Here is a 17,555-nt window from a genome sequence, read left to right as displayed (position 1 = left end):
GGGGGTCCACCGCCTATGACTACGTCTTTGCCACAGGAGAATTAGAATCTAGGCCATGCCACTGTAGGGCTTCGGGGAAGTTCTGTTCTCTAGTTCTTTATCTATAAAATGAAAAGTTTGGACATGTATATTAGGAAAGGTTCTCCAGAGAAACAGAACCAATAGGATGGATGGATGGATAGATAGATAGATAGATGATAGATGGATAGATAATACATAGATGATGATTGATAGATAGATAGATAGATAGATGACAGATAGATAGATAGATGATTGATAGATAATAGATAATAGATAATAGATGACGATAGATAGATGATAAATAGATAGATAATCTATTATGGGATGGACTCACAAGGTTATAAGGCCAAGAAGTCCTCTAATGTACCTTCTGCAAGGTGGACAATGAGGAAAGCCAGTGGTGTCATTTAGTCCATGTCTGGAGGCCTAAGAATGGGGGCCCAATGGTATACTTCTTAGTCTGAGCCCAAACGCCCAAGAATCAGGAGAGCCACCTTCCAAGGACTGGAGAAGATGGATGTCTCAACTAAAGCAGAGAGAGCAAGTTCACCTTTCTTCTACCTTTTTGTTCTATGTGGGCTCCCACGCATTGAGTGGTACCAACACACACTGGGGAAGTCCGTCTGTTTTACTCTGTTCGCCAACTCCAGTGACTATCTCTTCCGGAAACACCCTCACAGACAGACTCAGAAATAACGTTCGACCAGCTATCTGGGCATCTCTCATTCCAGTCAAATTGACACATAAAATTAACCATCACAGATGTCCCAAAGAATTAGGCATGGAAGACTAGGCATTTTGTCCAAAAGCGTTCCATCATCAAAGATATTTGGAAAATGCTGCCTTGTTCAAAGTGAAAGAAGTTTCCTGGCTGCAGGACTTGTCAGTGCCTTTAATGTGTTAAAGCCACTTTCCTAAGATGATGATGGCAGGGAGGATTTTCCAAATATGTTCGACCATGGAATATACACTTTGTGTACTTCTTCAGGAATTAGACTATACAGAATCTATGTCAACAGATGTGACCGATAAATTGGGAAGCCTCTCCCGACTCTAATATTTTACAATTTTATGATTCTGAGTGTTTCATTCCTTGATGTTTCTCCTCATTTCATGGAGATGTTTTTCCGTTTCCTAGGACTGCCATCACAAACCACATAGTTTAAAACAACAGAAATGTATTCTTTCACAACTCTGGAGGCCGGCAGTCTGAAATCAAGGTGTCAGCAGGATGAAGTGCCCTCTGAAACCTGTAGGGGAGAATCTGTTACACACCTTTCTCTTACCTTCTGATTGTGGCCACTAAGCCTTGGCGTTCCTTGGCTTACAGCTATGCCACCCCAATTTCTGCCTCTATCATCATGCGGCATTGTCTCTGGTGTCTCTATCTCCGTGTCTCTTCTCCTTCTCATACAAGGACACCATCATATTGGGTAAAGTTCCCACCAGAGTCCAGTATGACCTCGTCGTAACCAGTTACATCTGCAACGGCCTGATTTACAAAAAGGTCACGCTCTGCGGTACCAGGGATTAGGGCTTCCACATAGCTTTGTTGGGGGAGGGAAGCTACAGTTCAGCTCATAATATATTTAACCCATATTCAACCATATCTCAACAGAGGTCTAAACAGAGCGATGCAGCAGGCTTCCCAACTCCAGAAAGACACGAGGAATAAAAAAAAAAAATCGCACAGCTGATTAAACCAGCCACTGGGTAATGAACTGACTGACACAGAATTGGATTTCTGCTTGCTCTGTTTGATTGATCATTAAAGTCAATGGTTGTAACTGTACTTGCAACAAGTCCGCCTTCCCTTTGCTTCCCCCGTGCCCCATACACACAACACACACACACACACACATGCCATTTTCTCCAAGCTTTCTTGAAAATTGGATCAGACAAGTTAAACTGGCGGATTGAATGGTCAGGGCTCAGCCATTTGGATGGTCAGAAGTATGGTTCGTTTGGGAGGCGTTTTGTGCTGCTCACCAGACTTCAAGGCCGGCCACATCTATACACAATCCAAACTGACATGTCTTTGTCTAGCGATTGTGGGTTGTTTTTTGTTGTTGGTTTTTTGTTTTTTTTGTGGGTTTTTGGGGGTCAAATTAGTGGTTGCTTTTGGTGCCTTTGATCAGCTTGCTTCTGATCTCAATATTGCCCAAGCAACTGACTGGGTTGGTTCATTCACACAAACACTCGGTTAAAAATAAGTCAACCACACGATCTGTGTGGTACTGTGCAGGCAAAAGAAAATAACAAAACCCTGAATTTTACATGTGGCTTCTTTTTTTCTCTCTCTGCCTCTTCCCTCTCGCAATCAGTTGTGTAGACCCCACCACAGAAGAATTGTCTTCCTGGGGCAGGGCGGTGGGAGCTCTGTGACCTTGAAGTCCCCATCTTCCTCCGCCAAGCAAAAGCCTGACACCTTATTGGTCCAAATAAGAATGTGCCTTGAGCCATGATGCTGTCTAAGTCTGGGTGATGGAGGGTGGAGGTGGGGACTTCAATCAGACTGAAATCCCTTTCTCTCCCAGGCTGGGCCCAGCCTCTGGATTCTAGGATTCCTCAAACCTCAAAAGTGAAATTGCTATTTTCTCAAGTCCCAGAGTGGCTGGATTCCAAGGCCCTTGCAGCCAAAGCCTAAAACGTGGCTTTACTTTAGAGAATTCAAATGTGGCTTCGCTTTCAAGAATTCGGCCCCAGCGTGATGGGGATCTGGTGAATCACTTGGAAAATCAAAAACGGAGAACTCTGTGCATCCCACCCAGGCCCCATGGCAAACTGGCCTGACTGGCGAGGCTCTGCATCCTGACGATGTCTGCCTGGCGGCCCTCTGCAGGCCTCACTTTACAGAAAGAGGCGCTGCCCATTTCTCGGGAGCGCTCAGAGCTCCTTTGTACTCCTAGTCTTTCCCCATTGCAACCTTGAGACTCGGGGACGAGGCCACAGCTGTTTCTGTGCTTAACTTTACTCGGGCTTTTTTTTTTTTTCCTGAGGCCCATTCCTCGCTTAATCCAACAAGGTGTGCTAACCTCCCCAAAGTTCCCAAGCTCTCTCAGAACACGTGCCATGTCCCCACTGTGACAGCCCAGAACACCAAGGAAATGAGAAGACTGGCTGAAAAATGAGGGGCACGCAGGTTTACTAAAAATAAAATAAAATGTAAAATTCCGACAATGACTTTGAAAAACAGCTGCAAGCTTCCTGATCAGAATGTAGCCTTCTGGGGTTATTTCCAGGCCAGGCTGCCTGCCAAAGTCTGTGATGAATTCTCGGTTCCATATGGTGTGTCCCATATAACAGAGATTTGGCACAACGAATCCCAAACTCTAACCTGCAGCTCCAAGGCCTGCCCTCCTAGAGAGGCGGGTTTGTAAGGGGTACATTCCAAGACCCTCGAGGACCAGGGTTCTTTCCGCGGTTTGGAAGGAAGATTCACATGAAGACGGCTTACTTCCAGTGAAAGGCCCTGGGCTTTGGAGCCAAAGGTTTGTGGGTTCAAATCCTTGCTCTTTCACATACTGGCAAAGTACATTCAGATAAAAGATTTAACCTCTCCGGACATAATTTTCTGCATCTGTAAGAGGAAAATTATCAAGTCTAACCCATAGGGTTGCATGAAGTTATACATAATCTAATTAAAGTGGCCGGCATGATATCTGACATATGTTGGATGCTCAAAATCCAGTACCTATCTTTATTATCATAGCCCTTCATTTTCCCCCAGTGGGACATGAAGCCAACTGTCATTACGGAACACCTCGTGCCAGGCACTGAGGCCGCCAGAAATCAAGGGCAGCATCCAGGGAATCAAGGTTCCATTCGAGAAACATTCCATGAACATTCCTTTGTGTCAGCCCCATTCAAGGTCCTGGGGCTGCAGGAATGAGTCAGAAACAGTCCCTGTTCTCAAGGAGTCATATCGGAGAGAGAAAAACCAGTGTAATAAGAAAAACATCTGTGTATGTGTGTATTACTGTCTCCTGATGGATCTCTCTCTCTCTCTCTCTCTCTCTCTCTCTCTCTCTCTCTCTCTCAAATCATTACATCCCTTCTGCCATTAAGTCAAACCCACAGAGCGATTGCCCCAGAGTACGGACAGGTAGCTACCACCTAGCATAAAGAACTCAATAGACAAAGAGTAAAGGAGAATGTAATATAAAGGGAGTTCTTGTTCAACAAGAAGAGGGAAAAGAAACTTTATTCGATGCAGAAGGATCAGGATTGGAAGTCTTTGGTCAATCCCCAGTAGTACCCTGCACCCTGTAAGACTCAGGGAGGTAGAAACATCCAGATGGGTTTGAGGGAATCTAACCACATCTGGGACTGTGGCTTTAATCCACGGGGATGGAGACTGTAAGTCGCCCAGAGCTTGCACATGTTGGTTGCATGGCTCCAGAGGCACCTTTTGTTTGTCAGGTCTGAGCATAGCATCTAAGGAAGCTGGAAGTTCCTATGTGTCCCGGTGGGAAGTGCTAAGAGGCTAGAAAACCAGCAGGAGCTTGGGATGAGCAGCAAGCAGTGACAAGGATCAAGGACAGCGTGGCAGCGCGAAACCCAGGTAACCGGCAAGGTCAGCCACTCCCCAGCAGAGCAGAGCAAAGACTCAATGGAAGCTGGTCACCCTGTCACCGTGAGGCTACTTCAGCTTTCCAGCACCCAGAGACGGCCTTGGCAATGAGGCAGAGAAGAGGGACATCTTAAGAAAGGAGACACAGCCCTTCTTAGGAGTTTGAATTCTGAATTAGCTAAATATTTACTAAAGACATCCTTACCTCTAATTGGAAAATTTAATTTTTTCTGCCATTAATGGAAAGGGAGACTCAGGGGCAAAATGGAATCACTTCTAGAAAAATGAAGGAAGCTGTATTCTATTTATTAAATTCTTATGGGCATGTCTGAACCACAGCATATGAAATTGAACCCTCTACACATGCGTTCAATACAGTCCACTGTGGTAGATGTGATAGAAGCCACCCTGTGAGTAAATAGAGGGCTACGTGGGAAGACCTTTGAACCAGACTTGGGAGATTAGCGTTAGGAAAGCCTTTGGGAAGAAAAGGAGAGCTGAATTCAGACTTGAGAATCCCTGGGAGTGGGAAGGACGAGGGCCAGTTGGAGAGACACAGGAGAATTCAGGGCAAGGAGGACAGTATGGACAGAGGAGGAAACAGAAATATGTGTGAGAGAGACCGATTGTCCAGAGTGAAATTGGAGGCACACAAAGTGCAATTCTTTCAACACTCATTGATAACCTACTGGGTGCCAGGCACATAGTAGGAGGACCCTGAGGGTGTATGGTAAGGACGGGGAGTCTGGACTAGGGTCTCAAGAGACCCCGTAACCCTTGAGAAATGGAATGGGCAAGTTGTGCTATCCAAGGTCACTTCGTACTCCGGGAGTGTGACAGACTGTGAGCGAACATCTTCCCTTTCCATGTAAAATTGCTCCTGGGATGTGGACAGTGGTGGGATGGGCTGATCGGACTGAGGACCAACCCTGGGTCTCAGGACTGTCCCCTACTCCCCGACTCCTGGACTCACTCAGACCACCTGTTCAAACCAGGACATTGGCTCCTTGCTCTATGACGTCATCTTCCCTGGATGCGACCTCTTGCCCACCAAGGCCCGGTTGTCTGCCAGGCCCTGCTCATCACAAGGACACACTTGGCCAACCCCGTGTAGGCATGACACACAGATAGCAACCTGAGAGCTGAACCTCATATTCTCTGATGCCAACCCCTTTTCTCACCCAGGCCTAGCCTGACCCGGACACTCCAGAAGGACACTATCAATTACCCATCTAGAGCTTGGCATGGAAGGCGAGGGAGCATAGCCTACGGCGAAGCAATGGGACAGTCTGACTTGGCCACTTCGGTATGTAGTATTTTCAACTCAGGCATTGGGATATGACTGAGAGAGAATCGTAAGGTTATTATTATTTTTTAAAAAATTAGTTTCACAAACAAAGAAATACCTTTCATTCATCTTTAAGCCTCTTCTCTCAATGGCCTGCTATCTTCAGAGCAATCTAGGAATAGGGGTCAGGGGTGAGGTGACATTCAGGCGTAACATTAACGTTATGGTGAAAGGTTACGGAGTCTGACAGACCTGGGAATTCATTACGGATATGTCGCTGTCTATCTGTGTGACTCTGGGCAAGACACCTAACCCCTCTATAAAATGAAGATTATAATCCCTAATTCATAAGGTTATTGTGAAAAAGAAATGCACAATAGCTTAGCACCAGGCTTCACACACAGGTAGTGAAAATTATTATTACCCACTGCGGGAGTTCTTTCAAAGAGTCACAGACTTTTGGACCCTCCTCCCGTCAAGAGGTGGGGTCTGCACCCGGCTCACTGTGCTCTTCCCATGTGAATCTGAGTGGGCTGGTGAATTCTTTGACCAAAAGAGTACGGCAGAAATGACGCTGTCTGATTTCCAAGGCTGGATCATGAAAGGCCATGGTCCAGCCTTGGACCATGAAACGAGTATGACTAACCTGCGGCCACCATTTTGCGAGGGAGCCCAAGCCACAGTGAGAGGCCGTGTGTCAGCTCTCTGGTGGAAAGTCCCAGCCAAACCCAGGTGTCCGTCACGGGAGTGAAGGAGCCTCCAGATGCTTCCAGAATCTTCCCAGCTGACACGTGGCCATCATAGAGCAGTGACAAACAGTCCTACTGTGTCTTATCCATTTCCTGACCCACCAAATCCGTGGGCATAAAATGGTTTTTATTTTCGGACACTAAGTTAGGGGTAGTTTACTAAGCAGCAATAGATGATGGTCATGGCTTTTTGTTCTGGGCACCATTTGATATACTCTTACCTACAGAGTGTTTGCACATAGTGTTAACTCTGAAAATAAGTGCTCTCAAGCAAATATCACATATTTCTTTACCAATATTCACATATTTGCAGAGCCTGCAAACAACTGCTAAAATACTAAGCATCGGCGTGGCAGCTGCCAAGTTCTTGCAGGGTTTTATACATATTATTAGTATAATAACAGATTTTACAGTTGTCTGTGGCATATAATTATGACTCATGTTACGTGTCACTAGCCTATTCCGTGAACTGACTTCTCCATTAACAATTAATTAATTGCTACTTCTAAGGACTTTTTCTCTGCAAAAGAACATTTTAGACCCAATTTTGTTTGCATATCAAGGAATGAGACTATGAGGCCATGCAGATGACATAATGGAAGGACTGAGTATTACCTTCCTTTCCCTCCTTCCAGGCCCTAGAATAGTCCCATTACGTGGTGGGTAGAGAAGGGGGTGGGGACCACCGAGATGTGACGCTCAGACCTCCCTTCAGGAAAGAATTTGCCGTTCAGCGGCAAGGGGTCCAGTTAGGGGACAGCCTCCAGCTGTAGCATCTTCGGGACCCACTTCAGCTTTAAGTCAAAGCTACATCCTTCCTGGGGATCTTTCATCCAAACACTGAGCAGGGCTTGGCCATTTCTGCCCAGTGCAGGACTCTTCTGATGGACAATCTTTGCTCTGGACCTCCCCGCTGAGTGAGCCGAGACTTTCTCTGATCTTTACTGTGGTCAGATGCTCTTCCTACCTAATCTTGCTTCTTTCCTCCTTTTCCTTTCTCAGGCACTACCCCTGATAAGTCTCTTACATTTCTCATTCCATCTTAGCATCGGCTTCCCAGAAGACTCAATTGACACAAGTGGGGCGCTCATCAAATTGAATTTGATTACATAAGAAAATACCTATTTGGGAAGATAAGGCTTGGTTGAAAAAAAGAGAAGAATCAAATGACTTCGCCTTGTCCAGATCTGGGACAGGAGGAAAGAAAGAGAAGAACGGCCAATTTGGGATGCTAACGTGTTTTTGAACCAGGCAACAAACTAGAGTCAACCTGGAGAACTGGGCTTCCATTGTGCCAGAAGATTCCTGAATTCCTCTTGGACTGGCCTTTGTTTACTGAGTGGCTCCGGGGAACTATTGCTCTTCTGAGAACAGCCATGCTAACATCTCTGTTGGCGCAGCTTTTGGAATGCAGTAAGGACAGTGTCCACTTCCTGAGGGTGTTGGTGTCTGTATCAACTGCGCAAGTCTTGAAACAGGTCTTTAATGAATGGCATGAATGAGTGGACATGCAAAGCTTTCGCCAGCCAGGAAACAGTCTTTAGTTGTTCAACAACACACAGCAATTAGAGATCTTTGGAAGGCCTGCTTCTTGCAAAGTCTCCATCTTAGCCACAAGGAAGGAGGCCTGGGAGTTATTAGGGAACCTCTTGTTTGTTTGTTTTGCAAATGAAAATCAGAGTGTAGGAAGCTTGCTGCAGCCAGCTGCAGGGTTCAGAGTTAACCCCTTCAGTGTCAAGAGACCCAGCGTCTGCTCTTCAGAATTACAAATTGAAGGGGCTGTGCCCAAGCAGAGGGAGGATGGTGAGACTGAAGGTTCTGGAGACCTGGCAGTGCCCCTAAGTCACTCTGGGATCTTCAGAAAAGTCCCTTAATTTCTCTGTGTGATAGTTTCTCTGCCTAAAAATCAGGTTCAAGCCACATATGCCACAAGCATGTATCAGTGCCATCACCCAACACCAAAGTCAGTTTCTGTCGGGAGTACAATGCCTTCCGGCTCAGAGTGAGGGCGGGGCTGGCACCTGTCTACGGCGACTGTACCACACCAAGGGGAGAGTTTTTCCCTCTGTATCTAGTCCTAATCACAATTTTGATGTCATTGAACGTGTACTGTGTGCCAGGCACTATTTGAGAACTTTACCTGGACTCTATTTTAATCCTCACTATAAGTCTATGAAGTAAATGCTAACAGTCTTCCCATTTTGCTGAGGAGAAAACTGAGGCACAGAGAACTTAAGTCACTTACCCACGGTTTCGTGGGCCATAAGTGGTGGAGCTGGGACTTGAACCTAGGAGTTTGGGGCAGGATCCTTGAGCCCCTACCTCTTAGGTTTCCAGGGAGGAGCTCTCCCAAGATTGTCTACGTCTGTTCATAAGTGCCTCAAGCTTTCAGGGAGAGGGGGCACTGTGGGAAAGGACACTGGGCCGGTCTGAGAAGGCAGAGGATCCAAACTCCTGCTCTGGCTCTAACCATCCCTGGAATTTTGGAGCCCTTCCACACTTGGGTCTTGGGTCTCAGTTTCCCCATCTGTGAGTTGAGGGAATAACCCATGGGACTATCTAGGGATGTTCTTATTCCCATTAGTGGATTGGGGAATCTCAAATTAGGGCTCAGAAAAAAGCTTCAGAAAGTATGTAATCACCAAGAACTTATATGAAAAAGGTGGTGTGTAGGCATTTAGTTCACAGGGGGAAGGGGCTCAGAGTTCACATCAGTTTCTTAAAAGCGACCCTCCAGGAATAGAAATGCACCTGAGACATGAGTGAAGACACTTAACAGCTAAGGAATCTGAGGCAGATCACTCCTGAGGTCTTGGTGTCAGGGTCTCAACAGTGTCCAACATCTGGTTGTTTGGAAAGAAAAGAAAAGAAAAGAAAACAAGCCAAATCATTGGCTTCATTCAATTATCTGGCAATGCCTAGGAACCTCCAGAATGGAGAGAAATAACCTGGCACCCTTAGGCTCAGAATCTCTCTCTGCACATAGCCTCTCTTCTTTCCCCAAGGAGGAATGTGTCCCATCCACTCATTCCCTTCAGAGGAAGCCAGAAACATGTTGTCACCTGCAAGGATTTCCAAGTGGACCCAGCAGAGAAATGTCAACTGGATGACGTGTGTAAATGTAGAACCTGCAGAAACAGCCAAGACTCCGAATGTCCTCATCCAAATAAATGGCGTGTGAGTGTGTGTGGTGGTGGCGGTGGTGGCGGTGGTGGCGGTGGTGGTAGGTGAGGGTATGCAGACATTTGCAAGTGGGGGAAAACAGTAAGCTGCTACAGTAAAAAACACCAGATGGAGAGTCAGCCAGATGTGGGTACGAAGCCCAGCGCCTTCCCTTAGCAGCCTTGCCATTTTGGACAAGCTTCTGAGCCTCAGTTTCCTCCTCTGTAAAATTCCAGCGATTTCACAGTGCTGCTGTGAGGACTTAATACAATAACTCATGCACTGAAGAATTCATGTTCTGCAGCTGCCCCATAAATAGTAGGAGCTTCAACATATGGGAGTCCAGACGCCTGGGTGACCTCGGACAATTTTTTTTTTTCCTTTTTGAGTCTTAATTTTTTCAACTGTAAAATAAAAGTGGAGTGGCAGAGGAGGTTGATTCTTTAAGCTTTCTTTTCGTTATGGAGCTTTTTTTACCCCCCACCAAACAAAATCTCACGGGGAAACCCAATGCGTACAACTGTTAGAAACAGCGGCTGGAGTTCAAGGAGAAGCAGTGAGCTCCGGCAGACTAGAAATTTTTTTACCCACCCTCTTCCTGGTAAACCTCACAGGCGCGGGGCTCCTGTGAACAGTGGAAAGCCAGCACACCACACCAGGGTTTCCCAACCTCTCTTCATCGGTGCAGCAACCCCACGATACTTGCCACGTGTGTGTACCATGTTTTCTATTTATTCACCTTCCATTTTTCTCTACTCAACCACCTATTGTTGTCTTGAGTGTTAATTCAATCCAAAAGGAAGCTATATGTCCCTCTCGCAAATGAAAGACCAGTGTCTATTTTCGTCAACCGAAGGCTGCATGGGTCAGACATGTGACAAACACTGGGTAAAGTTGCCTGTGAAGGTTCTGAGCCTGAGGGCGGACCTCTCTGTTCCTTAAAAAGAAGGATTAGCAAGTGACGAGAAGGTGCTAAAGACACAGCAGCACCAGCTGGGCGTTTCTCCTTGTACCCGTCAGGACTGAAAGAGATGTCAATAGAACAGAGCCCAGCATTTCTCCAGCCGAGGTCTTCCTGGTTGGCTTGCCCATGTAACATTGTTGAGAAACACTCTATGACCGCTGCCGTGGGTTTAATGGTGTCTCCCCCAAAAGACGGGTCCAAGTCCTAACCCCCTGTACCTGTGATATGACCTTGTTTGGAAACAGGATCTTGGCTGATGTAATTAAAGACCTCAGGAGGAGACCATCTTGGAGTTTCCAGTCCACCCTAAAGCTAATGACAAGTGTCCTTGTAAGAAAAAGGAGAAGGAAGTTTGATACACACCAGAAGGCCATGTGAAGACAGAGACAAAAAGTAGAATTATGTAGCCATCAGCCAAGGGGTGCCTGGGGCCCTCAGAAGCTGGGAGAGACGAGGATTCTCCCCTAGAACCTTCAGAGGGAGCACAGTCCTGCCAACACCTTGATTTTTGGACTTCTGGCCTCCAGGACGCTGTGAGAATACACTTCTGTGGTTTTCAGCTACCTGAAAACAGTGAAGTGGTGATTGGTTGTGGCAGCCCTGGGAAACTCATACAGTCACTAAACCCATTCCCGTGTGACATGTGTCAGCGTGACCAAGTGAGTGTTGTCTCCTCTATCTTTTCTCTTTTATGGGGGTCCCAAGTTGCCATGACAGCACTGGCCCTCTTTCCTCTAAGAGATCTCCTCTTCCTCCCCATGGGAGGACGTGTCCTCGGTCTTCCAGGAGAGGCAGGGATGGGAAAGACATTGGATAAGCCCGCTAGGACGTTCAGCCTGTGTTCTCAAGAACACTGCCTTGCAATTCTATGCCCACCTTCCATTTCCTTTCTCCCAGTCCTACGTCAAAGACCCGAAGAAAAAGAACGAGTCTTCCTCTTGGGGAACCAAAGTGTAACTGTTGGTTGCTATTTTGCTTTAAATCATGAATAAACCATGTTTTGTGATTTAAAGGGGGGAAAAGCCTATAATTCCAGAGCGAATCAATGGCTGGAACTTTCCAGCTTAATGTGAGCCAGATTCCTGCCTCCTTGCTCTCTTTCCCTCTCTCCCACTCCCCTTTTCTTTCTTTCCCTTGTACCAAAAGCTGTCTGCTAAACTTCTAAAACACCCTTTGCCTTTTTGACCCTTCAACTTGTCTTGAACTTCAGAAAAAATTGGGGAAATGGCACTGAGTGAGCTATATATAAGTCCTGGGCGCGTAGGGAGGAGGGGGGCGGGGGGCCACGTGGGGGAGGAGTTTCACCATGAACTTGGGGCCTCAGATATTCACTTGGGAAAAAAAAAAAGAAAGAAAGGAAAAAGAAAAACCCTCTTCTGTTAATGGAATTAGTAAATATTTGTTGCTGTGTTCTAGGCCGGTGCCCCAGGGGGCTATCTGGAGGAAGGAAAAACAGGGCAAATAAAAATAAAAGACAAGCTACTTTTCTGCTCCTTTCCCCTCTCCAAAGACACTAAACAGACAAGTCAGAGGATTAGAATGAGGTCTTGTGTGGCTGCTGCGAGCAGGAAGTGGCAAGGGGGCTTTGCGGTGGGCAGGGGGCCCTGGTGGGGAAGAAACAGACCTGCTATCTGGTAATGGGAACGCCATTCCTGCTTTAATGAAATGATTGCTGGCGGAGTTCCTGAGTTATGGCGCAGCCTGCACAGTCTCTGGCCGGCTTCCTGGAGCCCAGAGACCCCGGGCTGGGGCCGGGCCTGATGTGTGAAGAGTATGCAGTGAGACAGAGAATAAGATGGAGACAGAGATGAAGGGGGTGACGCGGGTGAGAGGCAGATAAACGGAGCAGGGGGAGCAGAGAGGAAGAGCTGGGTGGGGAGCAGAGGCACCGGCCATAAAGAGAAAGATGCCAGAGAGAAGAAGCCTGATGGAGAAAACAATGGCAGAAACAGTGGCAGATGAAGAGACAGAGAAAAGCAGAAGGGGAAATGATGGAGGCAGACAGAGCAAGAGGCAGGGCTGATTCTCTGTTAGACGCGAACGGGTGGATGGGTGGGAGAGGCCAGAATGAGGAGAGAGAGTCAGAGAGGTGGATGGAGCTGGGATGAGATGGGAGAGGGATGGAAAAGAGATGTGAACACAGACGGAGAGAGAGAGAGGAGAAGAGAGGAGAGGAGAGACAGAAATGGAGACTGAGAAAAGCAAAGACATCATGGGACAGAGAGAAAGATGAGACAAAGCAGAAATCCTAGCGGCTAGCAGGAGGAGAAAAAGAGGAAGGAAGCAGGCAGTGAGGGACAGGGTTTGAGACAGAGAAACAAAGGGGATAAAAAAGCAAGGAGAAAAGAATGGAGGCAGAGAGAGAAGGCAGCACCTCTGTGCACGTAGGGAGTTACCTTTCCATGCGACCGTCAGACTTCATCACCTTAACACAGCGTAAAGTCCAAGTAGACACTGGTGATAAAATAAAGAGCATATCCAAAGACAGCCAAATAAAGGAGGGACAGGACAGGGAGGAAAGGGCCTGATGCCCTTCCAGGCCACTGTGCTAATTCTCTGACTTCTCCAACTTCGAGGAGATTTGGGGATCAACACACAGACGGAACATTTTCACCTCCCCTAGCTGGTTTCTGGGCATCCAACAACCCTCCAGGGAAGATCTGATTTCCCCTTTTTTAGATGAAAAATCTGGAAATCAGGGAGGTGAAATTACTTGCAAGGTCACACAAACAGAAAGGGCTAGGGTTGGGACTCTACCCGGGTTTGCACAATAATATTATGAATGCTGGAAAGGAGAAAAGGTTGAAGGTTAATTATTTGGAGGGCTTCATTTTGCTCAGGAGGAGGCTAGACGAATTATTGTATTGATTATGGTGATTAATCATATGTATAGTAAGAGTTTAGTGTACACACTGAAAGAATAGAAGTAGAACATGTAACTTCTAAACCAGGGGGAGGAGGTAAAGAAAACCCTACCAATCTAATCCAAAAAAGAAGAAGGAGAAAGAAGAAAAAAGGAAGGAAGAAAAGAAGGAAGGAAGGAAGGAAGGAAGGAAGGAAGGAAGGAAGGAAGGAAGGAAGGAAGGAAGGAAGGAAGGAAAGAAGGAAAAAAGAGCTATGAAAATATGATCAGTAGAAATCAGACTCAGAAGATAAAGTCCAAATTAACGTGTAATCACATTCATCCTAATAAGATTCAACTCTTCAGTTAAAAGACAGATTTTTTTTAAACAGCTGTGTGTTTATTCCCAGGCATGCATATATTAATAGTAAAGTTGAAAATGAAAAAAAAAAAAACAGAAAAAAGAAATTCTAAGCAAATACGAACCAAGAGAGAGCCGGTGTGAGAATATGAGAATCAAACAAAATAGAGTTTGGGGCAAGCCGGCTCCCTCAGACACCCAAGCAAGAGTTCTTATTGACCACACTAGTCCCACAGGCCTCTGTGGTCACCTGGTCACCTTCGGGAAACTTGCAGGCAGGGTCTCAACTCAAAAGGCAGAGCTGGGTTTTCCGGCGGCACACTTTGGGCAATCACTTTCTCATACCCTCACCTTTGTGATTTCCCAGCCTCGAGACCTATTTTTCAGTAATGATGTGTCAGTGGAGAGGGGAATACAAGAAAACCACCTTGTGAACCAGTGAGTCGCAGAGGCGAGTCGCAGAGGCCGGGGAAAGAATCCGACACCTGGGCAGAGAACTGGGCGGGAGCAGGTTTGAGGGGTTGGGGCCGGCTTCCTCCCCCAAAGGCAATGAAACATGCCATGTTTTCCCAACTCTCCTCCTCCCGCCACTTCTCCTTATTTCCTCCATCTGAAAATGTCCAGGTTGCTGTGAGTGCGGGTAGCAGTTTCCTGTTTCTTGTTTTTATTAACAGGGCAAGAGCTGAGCCTCTTGGAAAAGGTAATTAATTATTCGTGGGTTCTTGCAATATAGTCAACCAAGAACCAAGGAACTGCCAAATGTAGACCTCCCACCCGGTACCCCTCACTGTGCCCAAGACGAGTAGACAACGCATTGGAGGGGGTCACAAAGGAGACACTGCCAAGTGCCAGCACCCTCTCTCCTGTCTGCAGCCCCAGTCACATGATAGAGGGAACAGTCCTCACTGCTTCTCTCTCCTGCAGCCTTGAGCAAGCGTCTCCCTCTGCTTGAAATGCCCACTGTGCCCCTCGTCCCCTACTCACCTTTGCTCTTTCTTTCACCCCTTTCTTCCAGCCAGAAAGCCTTCCTAACCTCCCCGCCTGAATTAAAAGCCTTTCTTCTCAGGGCTCTCTGCTTGTTCCTGTTCAAATGCGTATCACTCAGCGTGGTGATTTGCCCGTGAACTTGTCTCCACCTCCCCACTCCCTTCTCCTCCAAAGATAGAAGATCTGAACCGTGGAAAGAGCATCTCTTGTCTGCTTCTATCCCATATACTCAACATCAGGTTAGGTACGCAGATGGGGACCCAAAATGCTGGAGGACTGAACGGTGGGATAAGTCTGCCATCGGGGACATTTGCTAACGTGTGCGGGAGCACCAAGGACAATGCCGTAAAGCCATCCATAGAGCCTCAGAGGTTTCCAGGGACTAGATTCCCCGAAGCAGATAACTTTGAGAGAACTTTTTGTCCCTCTGGTTGCAGAGCCCTGGAAGTTGCCAGGAGGTGGCCCAGGGAAGCAGGGGCTGGCTCTGTCAGCACGACTTGGGATCCATCTCCTTCATTCTGCATCAGACAGCAATCCGCTTACCTCTTGTTTACAGGTCAGGCTTTCTGACGGGCTTCATTTACAGAAAGAGTCCACGATTAAGACAATAAAATCCCTAAATCACCATCAATTTACAGAATTGACCTTCAAGGTCCAGAGAGAGGAAGAGACTTGTGGCATGTGACATCTCACAGCCACTAACCAGGTGTAAAAACCTGAATAAGTGACTTAATCTCTTCAAACCTTAGTTTCCTCATCTGTGAAATGGGGAGAAGAGTGGACCCATCTCATGCAGTGGTTGCGGGGATCAGTGAGGTGAGTTCAGCCGTGTCGAGAGCAGAGAGGCACTAATGAACGTTACCTGTAACGATGATGATGACTGTTGTCGTTATTATGTATTATTTTTCTCTCTCAGTCCAGAGCTCTCTCTATACCGCTGGCTCTGAGACATCATGCAACACGCCAGTACCCCAGCCAGAGGTGGAGGGAATGAAACACAAGCCTCCCAGCAGCCTCGTTCTCCAACTATGGTTACCCCGCTAACAGCAGACCAATCTCAAGCTGGACCTTCTCCGTTTCCAGGCAGCCAAGCCTCAGACCAGGGACCCGTAAAATGCCAAACTGCTCTAGAAGGAAAGATTAACAGAAACTTCCTACGGGCCAGTTGGAGGAACTGAACCCCCTGTTCTCAGCTTGTTCGCCCCCTCCCTGCCTACTGCCGTCCTCCCCAGCCTGACTCACTCGAATGCTAACTCGCCCATTCCAGAATGAGGTGGTGTGACAGCATGTAAAGCCCCGGCTTCCACCCCACCCACAGAGGAAGGGGGAGCCAGGTGGCGCGCACAGGGCCTGCAGAGCACCTCTGTTTACCAGGGGACAGTTGGCCAATCTAGTAAGACCCAAGCTGGAGGACCCCTTCCTTGACCAGGCTTCAGCCCTTACCAACACCCGTACGGCCACTTGGACCACCTACCCCCCGGCTTCCAAAGTGGCACCCACATCACAGCAACACCTGGCTCATGATTATAGGTGGTAACCAATGGGCGCTTATGAAAATTACAGATGTGTTTTCAGGTGTATTCAGAAAATCTACCCTGGACCCTAAGTCCTCAGCTTAACACATTTTAGAGCTTGGGAAGAGGCTTAAGTTACAAATGTGAGGTGATTTACAAAGCAAATTGTATAAAAAAAATTGATCTGGTCATTTGCCAATATGACAAATGTGGAAATGTCTGGAAAACTCTGTTCTTATTTTACAGATGGAGAAATAGGAGTACAGGGTAGGGAACGTCATGGCCCAAGGTCGCCTGGCAAGTTGCAGGCAGAAGTGGGGCTACAAGCCAGGTGTCCTAGCTGCAGTTTGGGGTGTCTATCGCTCCCTACCCTGGCTTCTGTGAGACGAATTCTGCTGACTGCAAAGCCTGGTATCCGGGGAATCTATGGACATTCATGGAAGGGTCTGAGATGCGGAGGTTACTGTCTGAAACATGTGCGTCTTAGCTCAGTGATGTCTGCCAGTGTCAAATGACTCTTCTATAGATCCAGCCTGTGTTGACCCCATGCCCAGGCAAGAACAGTCAATATAGTGATGGAGAGAGTGACCATCAGGACCACACTGCCTGGGTTCAAGGTCATGTTCCACCAAGGTCCTAGCTATGCAAACTGGGCATGTCGCATTCACTCTGAGCCTCTTTTAGGCTCATCTGTGAGATGAACTTAAGTGTTTCCTTCATTGGATTGTCCAATGAAATAAGGTACAGGCATACCTCACTCGACAGTGTTCCACAAAGGTTGTGTGTTTCACAAATCTCAGGCAACACTCTCCACTAGCAAAAGCGTCATGACTCGCTGTGTTGTGGTGGCCTGAAACAGAACCCACGGTATCTCTGAGGGGTGCCTGTCTAAAAAGCCTACACCACAAAGGCGGGTACCCTGTGGGCACCCAGTAAATGTGAGCTATTGGGGACGGATGTGTATCTAGGGTTTTTTCCTTTTCCTAAGAGAGAACGTCTCAGTTGGCTATTGTGTGTTATGAACCAACTCGAAGCTTCAAGGCTGCAAATGACAATGACGTATTATTTCTCACAATTCTGTGGGTCAAGAATCC

The sequence above is a fragment of the Rhinolophus ferrumequinum genome, chromosome 25 (genome assembly GCF_004115265.2).
Source record: "Rhinolophus ferrumequinum isolate MPI-CBG mRhiFer1 chromosome 25, mRhiFer1_v1.p, whole genome shotgun sequence".
NCBI classification, from domain to species: domain Eukaryota; kingdom Metazoa; phylum Chordata; class Mammalia; order Chiroptera; family Rhinolophidae; genus Rhinolophus; species Rhinolophus ferrumequinum.
This window is presented reverse-complemented; position numbering follows the sequence as displayed.